The sequence below is a fragment of the Lissotriton helveticus genome, chromosome 10 (genome assembly GCF_964261635.1).
Source record: "Lissotriton helveticus chromosome 10, aLisHel1.1, whole genome shotgun sequence".
Classification (NCBI taxonomy): Eukaryota; Metazoa; Chordata; class Amphibia; order Caudata; family Salamandridae; genus Lissotriton; species Lissotriton helveticus.
In genome coordinates this window covers 1,095,109,743-1,095,131,098 of record NC_136071.1, presented here as the reverse complement: position 1 = coordinate 1,095,131,098, position 21,356 = coordinate 1,095,109,743, and the positions used below count along the sequence as shown (strand labels likewise).

At 45.5% G+C, this 21,356-nt stretch overlaps 1 pseudogene; it reads left to right on the top strand.

The window, feature by feature from the left end:
* Nucleotides 1–20,953, top strand: part of LOC144784181 (coiled-coil domain-containing protein 71L-like) — a 28,575-nt pseudogene extending 7,622 nt beyond the window's left edge.
* Nucleotides 20,954–21,356: the final 403 nt, after the last annotated feature.

The following is a 21,356-nucleotide window of genomic DNA, read 5'->3' as shown; positions in this document are numbered from 1 at the left end:
AAGATGTTATAAGTAAACTCCCATTCTATCCTAAGGGACAGATAGTTTTTCCATAGTGAAAAACAAAATACACTGGGCCTTATTTATGGGCTTTTGCCGTAGTGCAGCATGGCAGACCTTCCTACTGCACTGCCCTACGGCAAAAGGAAAGGGCAGGAATGCACTGTATCTATATGATACGGCACATTCCTGTCCTTTTCCACTTCGCCGGCGCCCATTGGGCTGCCGTGCGACAACGGAGGCACCTTTACACCATGGTGCAAGGGTGCCTGTGTTGCGGGGATGATTGATTTTGTACAGGAAGGGACCCTTCCTGCACAAATTCAATCCATTCCAGCGCTTTCCTTTTTCTAAGCATGCTGCAGAATGCAGCACACATAGAAAAATAAAAGCAGGAGGAGAAATGTTTTCATTTCACTTTGTTGCACCACCCTAACACCACCCTTGAAATGGCGTTAGGTTCTGACGCATTCCCAACTTTATAATACTTCGTAAATCTGGGATTGTGGCAGGTTCCACGGGTGTTGCGTGGGAACCCCCACAGCAACACCCATGGAACTCCCCTTCATGCAGTTTTCTGAGTGAAAGGGGCACATTTATATATGGCCATGAAAAGCCACGTAAAGTGGCTTTTCGTGGCCTTATAAATATGCGGTGGTACATTGCGCCACCGGAACGTCACAAACGTGACTTTCCGGGGGTGCAAAAGTGCCGATAGGGCCTCATAAATGATGCCCACTGTACTTCACTACCGGGACATGTCACACACACACAGGGTACATGCCCTACCTTTAGCATACACAGCACTCTGCCCACAGGGGTACCTTGGGCCTTCTTAGGGGTGACTTGCATGTAAGGAAAGGGAAGATTGCCATGTCGACCTGGCAAGTGCCCCCACTTGCCAGACCCTAATCTTCCCTTTTATATTGTAGACTAAATGTGAAAAGTCTGCATTAAATACCGATGTTACATTTTATTGCAATTCATAATTGAATGTAAATAATGATTCGTGTATAATACTGTCCCTTAATTTGTGATTACATTAATTTGTTTTTGTAAACATATCGAATTGGCAAACTACGAGTCTGTCTTCCATAATACTGTGTTAGTAGTTCTACACGTGATACGTCACATGCACAGCATTTAAAAAATGGTTGATTTTGGCAAAACATTGTTGGTGAGCAAGCCTGCTGGTTCAGGCAAAACGCGTCCGATCAGCCGACAAATGAAAAATTAAGGATTTGTCAAGACATGGCGTCGTCATTCCTTGGTTGCTGAGGAGGGTGCATTGATATATATATATATATTCACTGAAACAAACATAGGTTTCAGGCCTGATATAGTTAGGAATTCGCATTTAAAAAACCTTAGAAATTCACTGAAAAAAACATAGGTTTTAGTGGTGTTATAGTGAGCTGGACATTTCACTCGTACAAAACCATTGAAATTCCTCCAATATAGTTAGTTGTACTAACTATATCTCGCGCGCCCGCAATTCACTGCTGAGGATGTCACATATTACATCATTCATGACATGGTCAGTGATATCACTGATGACATCTCAAATGACATCACTGATGTTTTAAATCCCCAGTTAATCTTTTAAAGCCACGGGGGTGGCGGTCCCCGGGGCTGGGGGGCCTGAGAGCCCCCCCATCCAATTTAAACAAGCCCCGGGGGTTGGCGGTCCCCGGGGCGGCGGGGGGCTGCGGGGAGAGCCCCGCATATATTAAGTTAGAGCCCCAGGGATGGCAGTCCCCAGGCCAGTGTGAGGGGGATTGGGACCCCCCACACTATTTTTTTGATAATGCCCCTGGGATTTGGCCCCCTCGGGGGCAAATTACCATATTTAGCACGGGAGACCGCGTTTTTTTTTTTTATCCACAGGATACGCGGATCCTGCATGCATCCTACCGTTTAAAAAAAAAATGTTTGCGTTTTGCAACATTTTTGGGGGGTTTCTTGTGCCTCGGTTCTACCGAGGCACAAGATGGCTGCCAACACTTCCTGGTTTCGAGTGTTGACAGCCAATTAAAATAGAGCTCATGCACGGCAGGGTGCGCGTAGGCTTCGCTTAGGGTACGCGGATCCCTCGCGCCCATAGATATATAAATGACTTTAACTGTCATTTCCTCAGGAACTACTGAACGGATTTACACCATTTAAGCAAAAGGCACAAGTCTGAATTAAGGACTACCTCTTTGCCAAATTTGGTGTAATTCAGTTCAGCAGTTCGGGTTGTAGCTGGGGCTAAATTCCTATGGGAAATTGCATGGGGAAAATGCTTTTTGGGCCCCCCCTTTTTTCTCGGCCCCCGCTTAACGAATCACTTTGAAACTTTCAAGATTAGAGCGGACCGGAGCTGGCCAAAAGTTTTAAAAAGTTCGCGAAGATTCGTCAATCGGCGTCAAAGTTATTCCAAATAGAATGTTGCGGATTTCCTATGGATAATAGGTCCTAACTATATCTACCTACTGGTGTCCTCCAGTAGGTAATATATATATATATATATATATAAATATGATTGCCATATCATCATCTATTTGAACTGGGAATTAAAGGTATCCTCACCACATTAATATGGCAGCCCGAAAAGGTACATCTTATTGGAGTCCTTCTTCGCCTACCTGTATTGCAGCACCAATCAGGAGAGACTATTCCACTTTTAAAAATGACATCCCGTGCACATGAGACCTTTCTCTACACCATTGAGCACTGATGAAAGCTACGGCTGAAACGCGTCTGCGATCAATAAAGGTGTGCAAATGAACCCCCACGAGTGCCTGTGCCTGCTTTAAGTGTGCAAGCGTCGGAGCTGATATATATATATATATATATATATATGGTCAAGGTACATGTATGTGGAATAGTTTCCAATACTAAAACGTTGCTTACCAATAGAAACTTATCTTCAAAATATTTTGGGCCTCGATATTCTTGACACAATATTTCGTCCACGCAATATTTGTTCTCTGATATTTTGTCTGCATGTCCTCCCGGGAGAAGTCTTCCAGTCTTCCCTGGAACAGTGTACAATACATTATTTGACCTGTCCACAACAGTTTTCTGCAGATAATGTTATCTCAGCAAGGATGCCATGATCTATACTACATTTCGGAACTTAAACATTGCATATTGGTCTGCCTCTACGTGATCTTCCTTAATCACTTTAGGGCAATCCTCGAATAAGTAAATGGTTCAAGCAACAGATAGTGGCTCTATAACTCTGTCAAAGGCACCAGGAGATGTTGCAGTATATCAGTCATTTTCAACATCTTGTGTCCTAGGCGGCTTGGACAAACGAGGCTGCTTTGGCAGCTTTTGAGCAGGGACTGAGAGAAGATCTGAAGGATGCATTGTCATTGTTCATGAATTGCCACAACTATTGTCATTGAGTTTTCAGTGCAAATTTATGCACAACAAAGAAATCGCCATTTGGAAAAGAGTTGGTCCCATAGGAGGCATTTAGCAGTAGCATCAAGATAAAAAACATTTCATCTGAAGTACCAGCAGAGGAAGCCATGCAATTGACCCTCTTTGAAGGCCATCAGCAGTAGAGGAAAAGGACAGAACAGGACAAGAAAGGCTGGATTGCAGAAAGACTGTTGATTATGTGTGGAGCTGCCCTTCCTTGTCAGCTACCAGGTCACTTTTGTCTTTGAATGAGACCCAGACCGAGTGCAACCAGTTCCCCTCAGACCAGTTAATCAAAAGACACATTTTCAACTCCCCATTTTCTTACTTCCTCTGGAAGGATAATTAAAGACTTTTGACTGATGGGTTCTGCTGCTTTATGCTGTGTCATGGACAGTACCTTTCAGAAGCTGCAATCTTTGCCAATCATTTGGGAAAAAATTAAGGAACCCATTGGCGGCATCACCGACAGAGGGCTAACCTCTGCAGACATTATGAGTGAGGTTCTCCCCTGCTCATGGACACCTACAGTGGTCACTTGGAGAAGGTGTAGTTTGATGTAATTGATGGTCCATCATTTTCCACTGTTCTTGGTACCCCTCTGTTCTGACTTCATGACCTCATTATAAGGGGAAACATCCTTTATGACGCAACTTTTACCACGCAGTGCCTTTACAACGCAGGTTTTTCAACGCAAGTCATTACAACGAATTGCGCTGGCGGGCGCTCTAGGATAGGTAATAGTTTAATTTACTATCCAACACCTTCCCTACTATCCACGGGGACTGGAGTTGGAATAGTAAATTAAACTATTCACTATCCAGCACCCCCCAACGCAAGTCGTTGTAACGACTTGTGTTGAAAAACCTGCGTTGTAAAGGCATGCGTAGTAAAAGCATGCGTTGTAACAACGTACATCCATTATAAGATGGTGGGAGCAGACGTTGACATGCACCTACGAATATTATGTACATAACTGCTTCCCTTGTCCTCCAGTGCCCGTCTCAAACATTAAGTTGATTTGCTGTGCAGAAAATGGATAATTCTGCCTAGCCAACCCAGAATAAGGAATTTGAAGACATCAACAGAGCTGATATCCTATCAGCTCCTGGAGACTATGATTGCTCCAAACACTTGATCCCTGGATCCAAGATCTCCTGTGGCAGGATCTACTCTCTTTAGAGCTTCATTACGAGTTGCCCAGAGTTTGCAGCGGAGATACCGGAGGATCTCAATGATGTTTACCAGCTGGAATCTCAGCTGCAAACTCCAGCTTCTGCAAGCGATTCCCCCAAAATGGGGAATAACTGCTCTCACCCAGATTGACCAGGTGCTTATCCAAGCAGTTTGTAACCATTTCAGTGAAAACACTGATTACATTTTCTGTCTGCTCTAACGAAGCGTCAAATGTCAGCAGGACTGTTGGTGGGGCTGTTAAATGGGGAAGGAGGGCAGCAGTGACAGGGGCACTTGTGCCTGTCCAAGTGAAGCATTAACTGCTCCACCCCAACTGCAGCACACGTGGCTATTGAACGATGTCTGCCGCAGCCCCTGCAACATAGCGCAAATCGCTGCATTGCATTACACTGCACCAGGAAGGCATTTCCATGGGTCTTGCATGGGTGTTGCCACACAACATCCATAGATTTTGACGCATTCCCAGATTTACAAGAACTTGTAAACCTGGGAATGCGCCACAAATATACGCCTCCCCAGCAGAGACATAATGAGGAGAAATATCTTTATTTATTTCTGCATTCTTCAGCACACAAAGAAAGAGGAAAAAGTCTCTCAGGATTGTTTTTGTGCAAGAAGGTCACCCTTCCTGCACAAAAACAACCCTGCATTTAACACAGGTGCTCTTGCACCATGGGGCAAAGGTGCCTGTGTTGGCACATGGCTGCCCATTGTGTGCCAGCGCAGCGTGGAAAGACAGGAATGCGCTGTATGCCTTAAATACTGCATAATCCTGCCCTTTCTTGGTGATGCAATGTAGAACACCAAGGTGACTTGCTGCGCTGCACCACTTTTTCATAATTTTACCCCCGTTGTCTTGCGCCTGGAATTGATCAGGTCCAGAGATTTTGACCTAATAATTCCAGGCCTTGAAACAATATTATTTGCGATTTGCGTCCCGTACCCTGGAGATTCCACTCCAGGTGAAATAACACTAGGGGGCCGATTCCGATTCGGGAAAAACCGCTTCAAATAGCCGTTCGGAGCGTTTTTCCCGTACGAATCGTACCCTGCAACGTCCCCCGTACGTACGACGAAGTACGATTCGTACCAGGAGCCGTACTCCGTACGAGTCGTACAGAGACCGTACGACTCTAATCTCCGTACGATACTCCCTCAGAACGCGCTGTACGTGACATCTGTATGGTTCGCGGCTGGCGTTTATGACCCAGCAAGTACGATACGTGTCGGGTACGCACCGTAGGACCCTTTTTCTACGGGAGCTGAAAACAGCCGTAAAAGCAGAGTTCATGCCGAAACAGGTACGGAACGGCCCACCCCCGGGTATGGTGCATACCCCCATGATGGCAGGGGTATGCACCGTACCCCTGCGATCATGGGGTGTACGAGCCGTACCCCATGTACGATGGGTGTACAAGCCGTACCCCATGTACGATGGGTGTACGAGCCGTACCCCATGTACGATGGGTGTACGAGCCGTACCCCATGTACGATGGGTGTACGAGCCGTACCCCATGTACGATGGGTACCATCGTACATGGGGTACGGTGCATACCCCTGCGATCATGGGGGGTACGGACCGTACGGTGTGTATGTGTTTGTGTGCTTTTCCGTACCACTCGCCCTTACCTGACATGGACCGTACGAATCGCGTCCTCATACCCCGGTCCGATAGTACTCGTCGGGTTGTACGGCATGTGTACGAGTCGTACGGCATGTGTACGAGTCATACGGTTCACGGTTTCAGCCTTGCAATACGTACGGATCACGACGATTCGGACGGATTCAAGGAATACAGATTGTACAACGCGACTCAGACGGACGGGTACGATTCGTACGGAGAGGGATCCGAATACAAATCGTACGGACGTTTTTTTTTCCCGAATCGGAATCGACCCCTAGGTGTAAAACGGGCCGTAATGAGGATCTTAGTGTCAAAGAGGATGAATTATTGAAAACCTATTTACTAGTAAATCACTAGACACTCTACCTCACCAGTGGGGGCTCCACTGTTTCTGATACTGACCAAAATATAGACCTACAGGGAACTTAACACAATAATCATATCCAACTGGCACTCCTTTTGTTGATTTCTGTATTACTTGATCAGGTGAAGACTGCAAAAGTGTTATCCAAGTAGGATTTGAGAAGCTCCTGCAACCTTGCCAGAATTAAGAAAAGTGATGAGTGGAGCACAGCATTAATTCAAGGTACCAGCTCTTACATAGTTATGGTTTTTACAGTTTGATGATACCCAATGGTACTTAAGCACCAGGTAATGTTATACAGATATACTAGATGCCTTCCTTGTCATCTACCAGAGTGATATTTTGGAGTTTTCAGATAACCTGGAACTGCATCAAACAAGATAAATTATTTTTCAAAGTTTCTAGTGTCATCTTCCTAGAATTGGTTACAGTGGACCAAGAAATATGAATGGGCCCAGTAAATGTTAAGCAGTATTGTAGTGGCCTCAACTCCAAAACCGTACAAGCTGTCTAACATCTTGCGGGGTTCACAAACTACGACAGACATTTTATCTGCAATATTTTGAGGACCTATTAAACCAATCACTGAGTTGATTTGGGAAAGAGTTCCCTCCTTGTGGGAGTAGGAAGAGGACTTCCTCAAAAACAAATTCACTTCAACTCCCATTTTACAATAACCTTATACACTCCCGGCATTCATCGTCGAAACAGATGCATCTGCCTATGTCATTTGGCCCGTTCTGTTGTGACGTCGCACGGATACTGAAGCTGTGCATCAAGTTACTTTCTTTTCAGAAAATGTACTTCTGCTCAGAAGGATTTCCTCAATGCAATGACCATTTGGATGCGGTTTACATCCTATTGCAGCGTGGACGACCACCAGAACTTAACGTGTTTCAAATCTTTGAGGTGTAAATTCCAGGCTTGCAAGATGGACGTTCATTTCTCAGGTCCATTATAAGATATCTTTTCGACCAGGTGGTGATCTTGGGCAGGCAGGTGCCTCATCTCATCAACAGGAAGGAGATAGACCAGAACCTCCCGCTCCAGCCGAACCCCGGAGCCGCACGCAACACATCTCACAGAAAATACTATTGGAAGAAGAAAGAATTGACTCTCAACAATGGATCAATGAGGAATATTGGCTTGGTGGTACACAGGAACACATTCTCTACATGGATCAGTGTATAATCATTACCAGTAAGAACTGGCCATAACAAGGGATACAGCATGCCCATTGGTGATGTTCCAGGAGTGAGGAAAACCCTGAATGTGGTGATCAGTCATCTCCGCTAGCTGCAATTATGCGCGTAAGTGAAGACGTATGTGGTAAATAAATAATTAATTACCGGTACTATTTTTCTATGCATAAAATAAAACAGATAGCTCAATAAATAAGAGGCAGGATCCGGGGTATCTGAGTCGAACAGGCTTTAATCAGGCATAAGGGAAGGGACAGGATCGGAACAGCCTGAAATAGAATGGCATGGAATGGCAGCTGCAACGTTTCATTAACAGTACATGATATATATAGAAAAATATTACAATTACATTGAATACAGTAGGCGTAACAAGTGACAAACGTAAGATAAGAACAAATGGGCGTACAAAGAAGGCGTGTACGTAGACATGTGATGAAAACGTCACAGAAGTGTCATAAATGGGTGGATACATGGAGGGGGGGCTACCTGGGCAGCTGGAACCTTTAACCTAGTGGTGCGCGCAAACGGGCCATGACGTGTAACTAGGGAGAGCTGGGGGCTCTGTCTTCTGCACTAGAAGAGGAGACTAAAGTCTGAGATGTCAGGACGACATGTACCTATATCATATCTGGTATCTTGTGTTTGGAGTACATGTTGATAGAATCTAAAAGTCATCAGAGCAAAGGCTACTTGACACTAAGGCTGGTGCATGCATATATTCTCCGTGTATTGCGTGTGCTATGAATCTTCTATGGATATTAATTCAGTAATTCACTTGCATGGAGACAGGAAGACTAGACTATAGCTGAAGATGTTTATGCAGTTCGTTAGCTTAGGAATGTAAAGACGGAGAGCTGAACTGATAACTGTAGGCATAACATATTCTTGGCAGACAGGCAGGCAGAGCCAGGCCGGGCACCGCGCTGCTCGGCAGGAAGTAAGCGAAGGGTCAGGGATGCAGGTGGGGCTGCATCGCTCCTCGGAGTGGGTTCAGGAGACTAGAGCTTGAATCTGGTGTGCAAGCCCTTTGAGGCCTAGTAACGGGGACAATTCGATGAATTAACGTGCATAATGTAAAACGTGGGCAACATAGGCCTAATACTCGTTGCTTTCACGAGGACTGGATAACTGGTATACTAACGTTGGACACAACTATAATTGCGTCTTAAATCGATCATAAGGGGATATATGCATATCGATCATGCACATATAACATATGATGAGGAACACGTAGGCACACATGACAAGGCAAAATTCAATTTTCCTCATTCCCTCCTTGTGCCCTACGTTTCCATCAGGAAACATCAATATTCATGATACCATCTATCTGTTCATAGAGCATCATTTGCTCGTCTCGAATTTTCTTGGAACGGGACTTAGGACTAGGAATACAAGAGGTAGCGCACAAGCCGCAAATCGCAGGGCCACATTGTAAACATAGGCAACAACTGAATATGATCATTACTACTATACCCAGGAATGACAATACTTTCCATCCCCAGGCAGATATTATACTCCAGAGCCAGCCGGACCATGTCCAGGTGCCTGGATTCTGGTGTAACTGATGGGCTATTTTATGAAGTCTGGTTATAGCTGAATATACAGACGGTGCGTTATTAGGAATGAAAATGCAGCAACTAGATCCGATGACTCTACAAGCTCCGCCCCTATCGGCCAGTATGACGTCAAGAACGAGACGATTTTGGAGCACGACAAATCTCATAGCAGATTGTTCTTCGGTTAAGTTACCTAGAGCGGAAGTAGTCTCATTCACTACTGCTTCAAGGGTTCTGGTTAGCCTACGTATTAGCTTACTATTCTGGACAGGACCTATGAAGAAAAAGAAACCTTTATTGAAGTCTGTATACTGTTCTAAGGCAGTTTCAGTTTGATCGACAATGGGGGACCCGATCTCCCTTCTATGTCTGATGTGTACTAGATGTGTATTTCGGTGATAATCGGACGGGGCTAGGAAAACTGGTGGCAGTAGGAAGGCAATGTAACATGTTCCATCCCAATCTAGGGGCAGACGAACATATGCGGTCTGACCACACACAAAATAAGAATGACGTCAGGCTTTGAAAGTAGATTTCCCACTGTCACTATACTCGACCACAGTAGTACAATCACTGTGTCCTAGATGTACTGAACCATTCTTTCTGACACATAATTCGCCTTTCACTGGTAAGACTGTAATAGCAGGCAAATCTGGAGTAGTCTCGGACTGAACATTCAAAACCATGAAATTTGAGGAATAATTACCTAGATCATATACTTCATTTTCTAGATCTAACCCTGTTCTATGGGAAAGACCTTCCTTGTCTGGGAAACATGTTCTATTCAGAAGGGACATATCGTTTGAGGATGACGTTAACGTGGACCATGCTCCACATGAACCATTGTGTGAAAACGGATAGGGAAAGAGTGGCAGAACTCCCTTCGGTGTCTGGAAAGGGGGGAGTCGACCACACACCCAACAATTAGTGACATTGCTAGTCTGGTGTGAATAGTGTAACATACGGATAAAAGTATTGTTGCGCATGGCAAGACGATAGGATAACTCGTGAGGAGGCAGTTCACTAAATGTGTGCTCTACTGTAACATTAGAGGAAAAATGTACATGTGAAACGATAGGAGGAAAATATATATGTAAAACATAACTTATGCCTGTAATCGTAAAACACAGAAATAACATGATTAATAGAGTAACAATGCATCGACTTCGAAGATTTTTCTGATAACGTATTCTCTTAGAGTTTCGACTAACTCTCTCACTATGTGGGTCTATCTCATACATGTCAGGAACCTATCTAACCGTTTCACCCGAGAGGGACTTAGACAATTAAACTGGCTGACTTACTAGACCTTAATTTTACTTTATACTCCTGTTGTGGAGTTTTCTCTAACAGGGGAAGTTTAGAGTCAGTATCTGGGCAGTCCTTGAGAACGGGGCAGTCCTCGAAAAGAGTCTTTGGACGGAGTTCATGGAATCGTTTCACGTGGCTGGAATGCAACCAGCCTTTTCGGCCCTCGACCTTGATCGCGGTCCTTGTTGTCATCAGAACGAGCTTTGGTTCTTTCCAGCGGGGCTCCAGCGGACTTGAACGATCAAAGTTCCTAATCAGAACGAGGTCGCCTGGTATGACCTCGTGCGGTTTCACTTGGGTGTTGTCTGGAAAGGCAGCGGCAACCTGTGAACGACAAGAGAGTAGTGCAGACATCAAGGAAGCCAGGTAATCTGTCAGCATATTACTGTCAACATCGGTAATTGTACGTGGTCTAGGTGTACCCCACATGTTTGGGGGACGACCGAAAACTACCTCGAAAGGGGACAGACCTGAACGGGAGTGAGCGACCATTCTCATGTAAAAAAGGGCGACTGGCAGTGCTACCATCCAATCTACGCCTTTCTCTGCGCATACCTTTGCAATGCGGATTTTCAGGGTCTGATTATGTCTCTCGACGAGACCAGCTGCTTCAGGATGTCGTACACAGTGGAACTTCCACTGGTACCCTAACAGAAGAGATACTTGTTTCATGAGCTCGGAGGAGAATGGCTGGCCGTTGTCTGAATACACGACCCTCCGTAATCCATAGCGCGGGAAAAATTCACGAACCAACTGCCTGGCAGTGGTCGCGGCAGTGTAATCTGGGACTGGATATGCTTCTGTCCATCTGGACAAAGCGCATACAACTACGAGGACATACTTGAAACCTCGACATCGATCCATCTGAATATAATCCATCTGGAGGACTTCAAAAGGGTGGTCAGGAGGATGGAATCCACCTTGTTCCACCGGAACACCTTTACCTGGATTGAACTGACAACAAATCATGCAGGTACGCACTTTCTGCTTGGCTGCTGCTCGTAAATGCTTGTTAAACCAGAGGTTCTGAATACTGTCTAACATGGCTTTTTCTCCTAAATGTGCTGGACTATGTGCGGTGTTAATAATGACTTGAACCATAGAGTCGGGGAGAAACCATGTGGCTTTTCCCTTCGTCACCCATCCTTGATCTGTCTGGACCCCTCCTTGTTCAGACCATTTCTTGATTTCGTCTGGGGTAGCATGTGACTGTATATCTAGTACGTCTTGTGTAGGGTCCTTAACTGTCATACAAGTAGTCTGAACTGGAACGTCTGTCTGTGTCGTGTTAACTGGAATGTCTGGAGTCTGAGCTGTTCGATCTGCCAGGTCGTTACCCTGGGAAATGATGTCAGTGACTTTCGTATGTGCTTTGCACTTCATGATAGCGATAGCTGTCGGTAAATGTATTGCATCTAACAGAGCTTGAATGAGGGGGCCATGCTGAATCTTGGTTCCATGAGAAGTCATGAAACCTCTCTCTTGCCAGAGTACTCCAAAGTCGTGTACGACTCCGAACGCATAACGTGAATCTGTTTACTTTCAGGTTCTTGGCTCATATGCAGGCTTGGGTCAGAGCGACGAGCTCTGCTGCTTGAGCAGACAGGGTATCAATACGATGCGTTTCTATAACTTCGGTTTCAGTAGTCACTGCATACGCGGCTACTAACTCTCCTGTACTTGTTCTCATACATGAACCATCCACATAAAGTGTCAGGTCGGGATCAGGTAATGCAATGTCTGTCAAGTCTTGTCTTGGCTTTGTCATGGTGTTAACAACTTCCACACAGTCATGTGTGGCAGGATTTGAAGTAACTGAGGGTAACAGTGTAGCGGGATTTAAAATGTTGCAGCGTCTGATTTCTATGTGTGGCTGAAACAGTGTCAGTTCATAACCTGTTAAACGTGCTATTGTCAAGTGCTGAGTCTGTGTTCGGTTCAAGAGAACTTCCACAGAGTGTGGAACTTGTACTGTCAGGGAGTGTCCTAACACTATGGAATCACTTTGTCTGATAGCTAGGGCTGTGGCTGCAACTGACTTGAGGCACGCAGGCAGAGCCTGGGCCACCGGATCTAATGTGCTAGAAAAATAAGCACAAGGCTTGTGTTGTCCTGCTTGATCTTGTGTAAGAACAGATAATGCTGTACCATCACGTTCAGTGACAAAAAGTGTAAAAGGCTTACTGTAGTTTGGTGTCGCTAGAACAGGTGCTTGGCATAAAGCTTTCTTTAACTCATTGAAAACAAGTGTATGTTCTTGGGTCCAGGGGAGGACAGTCAATGTGGCTGCCTCCTGTGTCGTTAACTGTATCAGTGGCTTAGCTAGATATGCGTACTGAGGAATCCATTGTCTGCAGTAAGAAGTGAGGCCGATAAAAGCTCGTACCTCCTTCTGAGTCTTGGGCTGTGGAAGATGTGCTATTAACTGGATACGGTCTGGTGTCAACTGTCTACCCCTCTTGGACAGTAAGTGTCCAAGGTATACCACTTGCTGGACACAAAATTGCAGTTTCGAAAGGGACACCTTGTGCCCCATCTCTGCCAGGAAATACAAGACTGTAAGCGACGCACGTTCGCAGTCACGTTCAGAACGGGCTGTGATCAATAGATCATCGACATACTGGAGCAGGGCAGTGTCAGTTGGCAAGTGAATACTGTCTAGTTGTCTTTTAAGCGCTTGACTGTAGATGCTAGGACTTTCTGTGAAACCTTGAGGAGCTCGTGTGAATTTATAGCTTTTTCCATTTAAACAGAAACCGAAAAGGAATTGGCTGTCTGGATGAATGGGGACACTAAAGAATGCGTTCTTGAGATCAATAACAGTAAAGAACGTAGCTTCGGAATCAATGGCAGTTAATAGGGAAGAAATATCTGGAACCACTGGGTACTGGGGTATGATACATTTATTAAGTTCTCGAAGGTCGATCACTAATCGATAAACTGGAGGTGCATTGGGATCAGTACGTTTAAGAATCGGAATGATAGGAGAATTACATACATTGGAGTCAGTTTCTACAACCACTCCTTGAGCAATGAGCTCGTCAATAATTTTGGATAAGGCTGCTACAGCCTCAGGTGGCAATTTGTACTGTCGGATTCGTGGTAATACAACACCTTGCTTCAGAGTGACACGATATGGTGTAATGTGCATACAACCTACATCAGTTGGACCTTGCGCCCATAAATGCTGTGGTACATTCAGTAATCTTGGATCAAAATCACGCAATACATAATGACCTTTAAAATCACGTAAAAACAATCTCACACCTTCTGGGGAACAGCATATAACTGCTCCTAATTCTTTCAATGTCTTAATACCCAGTAAATTTTCAGGACAGGATTTAGTAAGTAACAAGTCTGTAGTTCGGGACAATGGACCAACTTCTAGGGATACTGGTTTCGATATTTCATTAACAATAGGCTTTCCTGAAAATCCAAGGGAAACATTTCTAGAGCCTGAGAGTGGAGCCCCTGGAACCTCGTCATGACTGATGGTAGTCCTACTTGCCCCTGTATCAATCAGAAACTTTCTGTCTTTCCCTAATACTTGACTGTGTACATAGGGACCCTCTTGATCTACAGGAATCTCGATGAGAGGCAAGCCAACTTCCCTCTCTAGGCTGTTTCATGAATACTGCTGATATTCTGGATAATCTGACAGTGCATACTGGTACATCTGTTGTGTTACGTGTTGTGTGGCAGCTATAGGCTGCGGTACTGTAACTGTCTGTTGTGCGTTCTGCGGTGGCTGGGAATTCTGCGGAACATGTTCTTGTCTAGAAGGACGTGGTCTCTCTTTCGTCTTACCTGTAGCTATGTTGTGTTTCAGAACTGCACATTCGTTTATATAATGACCTGGCTGTTTACAGTAATTGCAGGTCCCTTTAACGGGAGCTGTAGAATGACTAGTTTGATTCGGACCCCTCTTCTGACTGTCTTGTGGAACAGACTGTGCAACTAGTACTTTCATTTTCGTGTCTTTCATACGTCTCCTTTCGTGTTCCTGCTCTTCCCTGATTCTGTTCTGGTGATACTGTAGCATCTGGAGCATTTGTGATGGAGTATTAGCTTGCCAGGTACTTTCGACTTTCAATACTCTATTTTTAACTTGCGGTAAAGAATTCTCAACTAGTTTGGTAACAAAAAGATGTGGATACGATTCACTGCTTGTTTTCAGACCACTATTAATAATGAAACATTTCTCAAATCTAGAATAGAAATCACTAGTGTCTTCGTCTTGTTTCTGTTTACAGGCTGAGATGGCATCCCAATCTTCCTTTTTCGTGGCTAGTAATCTTGGCAAGACCTGTATTAACAGTTCGGGTAATTCTTTGGCTTTATCCCCAAGACCAGTTCCTGGGACTCGTGCATTATCTTCGGTCTCTAACGCGGTCCAATCTATCTTTTTCTCTCCCACCTCCCATTCTTTTTCTTTAAGTTTTTCATATATGCCCGCAGGCAACAGGACCTTTAACATTTTAATGATATCAGGATACGAGTATTCTCCCATACGGAGCATGTCCTTTAATTCTCGATGGAACCCTGCTGGATCTTTATCGTGACAGGGTATTAACTTCTTCATTTCTAGAAGTTCTATTTTCGTGATAGGGGTGTAAACAAATACTCGTTCGAGATTTCCTCCCTCTCCCTTAACTGGATGCACTTCTCGTAACGGATTCTGTCTGTCTATGTAGAATGATTGTCTTACTGGGGGTGGAACAGGAACAAAATGTGGATTCAGGAACGTTCTGTATTTGTGGCGCTGTTCTAAAATGACACTAATTAAATCGGTACCTAGACCTTTCCATCGGTTTAGGAGTAACTCGTTCAGTACATCAGGTAATGGACCTGGATCAGAATGCTGATCCTCATACAGTGTAATGAGGTGCTGGATCATATACATACCCACCAGACGCTGCTCGGCTGGGGGCAGTTTCAGAAACATTTGAGCCACTACTTCGTCTGGAAACGTGGCAGGATCATTAACCCATCGGACTGCTGATCGGGCTAGTTCTTGTTCATGCATGGTACTAAGTTCACTATAACCTATTCGTAGTTTCAGAATTTTATCTGTAGCCTGGAATATTTGTTCAAGAGAACACTGTTCTGGTACGGAAGGAGGAAAAGCTTTCTTGTAATCTAGGCGTGAATGTCTATCGGAAAGTCTAGTTCTACCTACATACGCTATTCTGGCGGGATTCTCGCTGTCTACCTCTTCGCTTGAAGAGTCATTCTCTTTCTCGGTTGCTCTTTTTGCTTCCTCCTTCTGGTGTATACTTATAATTTCCTTACGAATTTTCCTGTACATACTTTCTATACTACCTTGTGTCTTGTGTTTTCCCTCGGCTATGTTGTCACTCCACCTAGTCAGGGCTTTCATCTCGTCTTTGTCTTTATCAGGATAATCTTGTTCTCTTATTAAACAATTTATCAGAAATTGCAAAATCATGCCTTGAATCTCGACTTTTCTGTGTGCCATAGCTTCGTGAATACTTCCTGGGTTCTCCCCAGTACGGATAAAATGATATATTCTGTCTAGATGTTCCTTCATCTCGGGCAGGGTGGCCAAAAAGTTGGCAACTCGCCTTAAACGTACTGAATATAATATCATGTGATCTTCGCCTGGAACTGAATCATATATGCAGTCAGTAAGGAACTTCTTGAGGGCTTCATACGTAGCCACTTTGGGCGTGTGCTGTAACGCTGCATCTCTCAGCGCCAGGCGTTTTGTTTGAGGCGGGGTGGTAGGAGTTCCTCCCCCTGCTCCTCCTGAACTGGAATCGTTAACTAATACTGAATGTGCGGGTGCTGGTAAAGTGACTGGTACAGTAGGAGTACGTAATGTGGGTTGATCCTGGGGGACTGGCGCATGGACAGGACCAACGACTGGAGGCACAGGAATTATATTAACAAGAGGCTGGACTTGAACTTGGACTGGCGGAGTAGGATCTGTATTAGCATATTCTGGGACAGTGTCGTCTAAATAGGACGAAAGAAAAATTTCAGCTGCAGTCGGTTTATGACGCAGTTTAGTCGGGACTAATGGTGGCGGTAAATTATGGAGTGCTTCCGGGGTCGCCTTCGGCAAACCCTCGGCGAGAAGAGGATACATACCTTTAATTAGGGCATTTCTCTGTCTGCCTGATTGTTCTGCTCTAACTCGTTCACCTTCTTCTAGAAGTTCCCTTTCTTGGGCTTTTTCTGAGGATTCTCTACTTAATTCTGCTTTTCTGAATTCTTTTTCGGTTCTTCTATGAGATTCTTTGCGCCATAATTCTATGGCATCTTTCTGGGACTGTCTGGCTTTCTTTTTCCATAATGCTTCTTCTACTCGCATGATGCACTCGGCATCCCATGTACCTGATACAGGCCATCTATATTTCTCTTCAAGATTCTTTGTATAATCCACCCATAAGTCTAGATATAATATGGCATCTAAGCCATGCTTGTGATACATAAAGTGTCCAGGACTGTCCCTAGGAGGGACAGGAACTGCTTCTTCGAGTAACCCTTTTCTGGTTTTTATCTGACGTAACCTTGAAAACAGAGGCATATCTGAATCGTACTTGAATTAACACAATACACAATAATCACAGTAATGAAATGGCAAACAAATCACTCATACCACGACATAGAAATACATTAATAACAGTTCGAACAGAATACTACCTGACACACTGAGAAACATAACACTTGAATTTCTCGAGAAACGGACTTACTAGAATTACTAGATGCACTGCTAAAACAGTACAGAACATACCGGTCTCATAAAGAGACACGTCATACCGTATCCACCTAGATGGACACGTCGGACTGGATCTGTGTACCCAAACCCATCGGACCGGAGACAAACTAATGACCCCGTCTAGATACTCCCCCAGCAACGGTACTCACCGGGAAGCAAAACTTGAAGGCCTCGGACTGGACTGGACTGCTACGACGTCTGGTTACTACGCATGCGCTTCGAACTTCGGGCTTCAGAAATAGGTGGGCCTCCGGATACCTCGGACCTTGCTCTCTCGGCTTGGGCTCTGGTCGGGACAAACCGCATTCCTCACCGCCTCGTCTGGATGCCGGACCGCAGTCTCCGTCTCCTCCGTGGGCCTGAGGGAGACTTGATGAAGCAGAAATATCTGCACGTGCACGGTAGAGTTCCGTCACGGCTGTAGAAGGGTCAGGGGGCCTGCGTTACATCGCCGGCGCGTGGGGAAGGGGCTCGTCCCTATTCGGGCGCCATTATGTGGTAAATAAATAATTAATTACCGGTACTATTTTTCTATGCATAAAATAAAACAGATAGCTCAATAAATAAGAGGCAGGATCCGGGGTATCTGAGTCGAACAGGCTTTAATCAGGCATAAGGGAAGGGACAGGATCGGAACAGCCTGAAATAGAATGGCATGGAATGGCAGCTGCAACGTTTCATTAACAGTACATGATATATATAGAAAAATATTACAATTACATTGAATACAGTAGGCGTAACAAGTGACAAACGTAAGATAAGAACAAATGGGCGTACAAAGAAGGCGTGTACGTAGACATGTGATGAAAACGTCACAGAAGTGTCATAAATGGGTGGATACATGGAGGGGGGGCTACCTGGGCAGCTGGAACCTTTAACCTAGTGGTGCGCGCAAACGGGCCATGACGTGTAACTAGGGAGAGCTGGGGGCTCTGTCTTCTGCACTAGAAGAGGAGACTAAAGTCTGAGATGTCAGGACGACATGTACCTATATCATATCTGGTATCTTGTGTTTGGAGTACATGTTGATAGAATCTAAAAGTCATCAGAGCAAAGGCTACTTGACACTAAGGCTGGTGCATGCATATATTCTCCGTGTATTGCGTGTGCTATGAATCTTCTATGGATATTAATTCAGTAATTCACTTGCATGGAGACAGGAAGACTAGACTATAGCTGAAGATGTTTATGCGGTTCGTTAGCTTAGGAATGTAAAGACGGAGAGCTGAACTGATAACTGTAGGCATAACATATTCTTGGCAGACAGGCAGGCAGAGCCAGGCCGGGCACCGCGCTGCTCGGCAGGAAGTAAGCGAAGGGTCAGGGATGCAGGTGGGGCTGCATCGCTCCTCGGAGTGGGTTCAGGAGACTAGAGCTTGAATCTGGTGTGCAGGCCCTTTGAGGCCTAGTAACGGGGACAATTCGATGAATTAACGTGCATAATGTAAAACGTGGGCAACATAGGCCTAATACTCGTTGCTTTCACGAGGACTGGATAACTGGTATACTAACGTTGGACACAACTATAATTGCGTCTTAAATCGATCATAAGGGGATATATGCATATCGATCATGCACATATAACATATGATGAGGAACACGTAGGCACACATGACAAGGCAAAATTCAATTTTCCTCATCACAAAGGTGATGTATGGGAGTAAGCTAAAGCATCATCAAAGACCACTATGTCTCCTTCAGCCATTGCCCACCCTCCAGACAGACATGGCCTCTAACCTCAATGGATTTATTATCAGCCAACCCAAGTCTCAGGGGTTTGCAACGATTGTGGGGGTTTCCGATTGCTATACGAAGGTTGGACACTTTATTTAATTTAAAGAGGTACCCTCTGATCCTTCACCAGCCATGCTATTCTTGGCACAAATCTTTAGGTCACAGGGACTTCCTGAAGGAATTATACCAGGGATCTCAATTTATCTCTAGGTTTTCGGTGGAATTGCTGAAGGGGGGGGGCAGTCAGTCTATCCCCCACACCTCTACTTAGCATCCATCAGACAGACTCTAAAATGTCAATGATAAAAACGACGGCCACCCTGCGCCTCCCCCAGCTCCTCCAAGCAGTGCCTTTCAGGCGCAGGGTAAGTGACCAGAAGTCCACTAAAACTTAGGTGCATGTAGCAACACCCCAGAAAATACATCAAAGGCAAAAAGCGGCAAAACAACTGTTTTCCAACCCATTCAGAATCGCACAACGTCATGTTGATGTCTGCCACAGTTATCCCTGATGATTTTTATGGATTTAGACAACTAAAGCTCTTCATCTGACAAGGTCAATAAATTCTGCCACATTCCTTTTCAATAACTATTTCAATTCTTCTATAATACAAAATGAAGCATTTGGGTCAATGTTTAAAAACAGAGACATTAATCTTCAAGGGCTTGCTGCCACCTAGTGGACAAAATATACCAATTCACTAAATAGCTATCTTCTGTCTGCAAAATAACTCTAGTGCTATTCTTTGCTGGATATTAACATCTGATATAATTTTCTGTCATCTCAACACCTGGGCTCAATACTATTTTAACAAAAGTATACTCTTCCATGTACAGACCTCCTTCGGCTCCGGCAAACTTTTCAACCAAGACAGAACCTAATCTCTTCAGAATTAATATATCAACATCCTCACTGAAATATTTCTTGACAGCTTGTATCTGACATCAAAACGTATCTCCTGCTGCTGATATAGACTCGACGTGTCCCCCTTGACATCTCTTTCTTGGCATTTGTATACTTTCAAACCCGCTGGACACACCTTCATGGCTGCCACGACTGATCTCACCCAGCCTTTAGTGTGGAGAGTGAATTCTTCATTGCCTGACTCGAGAATGGCCCTCCGCGAGACTTTATTCTTCATTGCCTGGTTGAAGAATGGCTCTCCGGGTTCAACTATCGATTTAAATATGGATTCAACAATAATTCGAGGCGTCTCTTGTTTTGAAATTGGGCATTTAAACAGCCAAGCCCCATATTTTTATTAGGGCAGAATATGATGAGTTCTCGCCGGTCATCCTGCGCAGCAAGGACGTTTACAGCTACTCTTTGTGCCGCGCACTGGTGCCCCAGCCCGGACAAGCCACCGCCTGCCCTCGCGCCTCCAAAACTGGCCCGCCGGCCCGACCAAGCCCTCCACCAAGAGGAAGCGTGGCTATTGTAAGTGGGTGCCCAGAAAGCAGCGGCGAGTCGACCGCGGGGCGGGCAGCACCAGCGGTGGCGACGAGCACGAAATGAGTAGCTCCAGTAGCGGCAGCAGCTGCAGCGGCGGTAGCTGCAGCAGTGGCCGTAGCTGGCCCCTACCAAGCCCGCTGACGCCCGCTACCTACCTGCACCTGGGCTGCTCCCTGGAGGAGATCTGGGAGGCGGGCACTCCACGCCTGCTGGCCAGCTTTTCCCGCATCCGCGTGCGGGACGTGTCATGCGAGACTAGCCTGGCGGCTGCACGGCACCATACACAGCACATCCTGCGGGTCAACCTGGAGCCCGTGGGGCGCATCCGCCGTTTCCCCATGGCCTGCCTCTAGCGCTGCGAAAGGGCTGGTTACACACCTGAACCACACTTTACTGACAGGCCTCCGAGCCCAACCTCATGGCCCCGGCATCCAAAGATGCATTCTAGAGTCAGACGAATAGCACAGCGCCCCTGGGGTATTGGCTGGGGTCCCCAGGCCACGTGAGGCCTGCACCCACTATATAACATCCCGGACCTAGCCCCACCGTCTTAGGGGGAGATCTCTAGCGAAGGGTCCCAAAGGAGTGCATGCTTTTCTTTATGGCCTTGCATCAAACGGCCTGCCTGAATTGACTACCCTCGGAGGTTTTTTTGTGTGAAACGGCCTGCCTAAACTGCCTTCCCACTGTGGATTTATAGACACTGATTGCCTCCTCGGAGTTTGTTCTTCCGCATCTAGCCCACACATATGACTG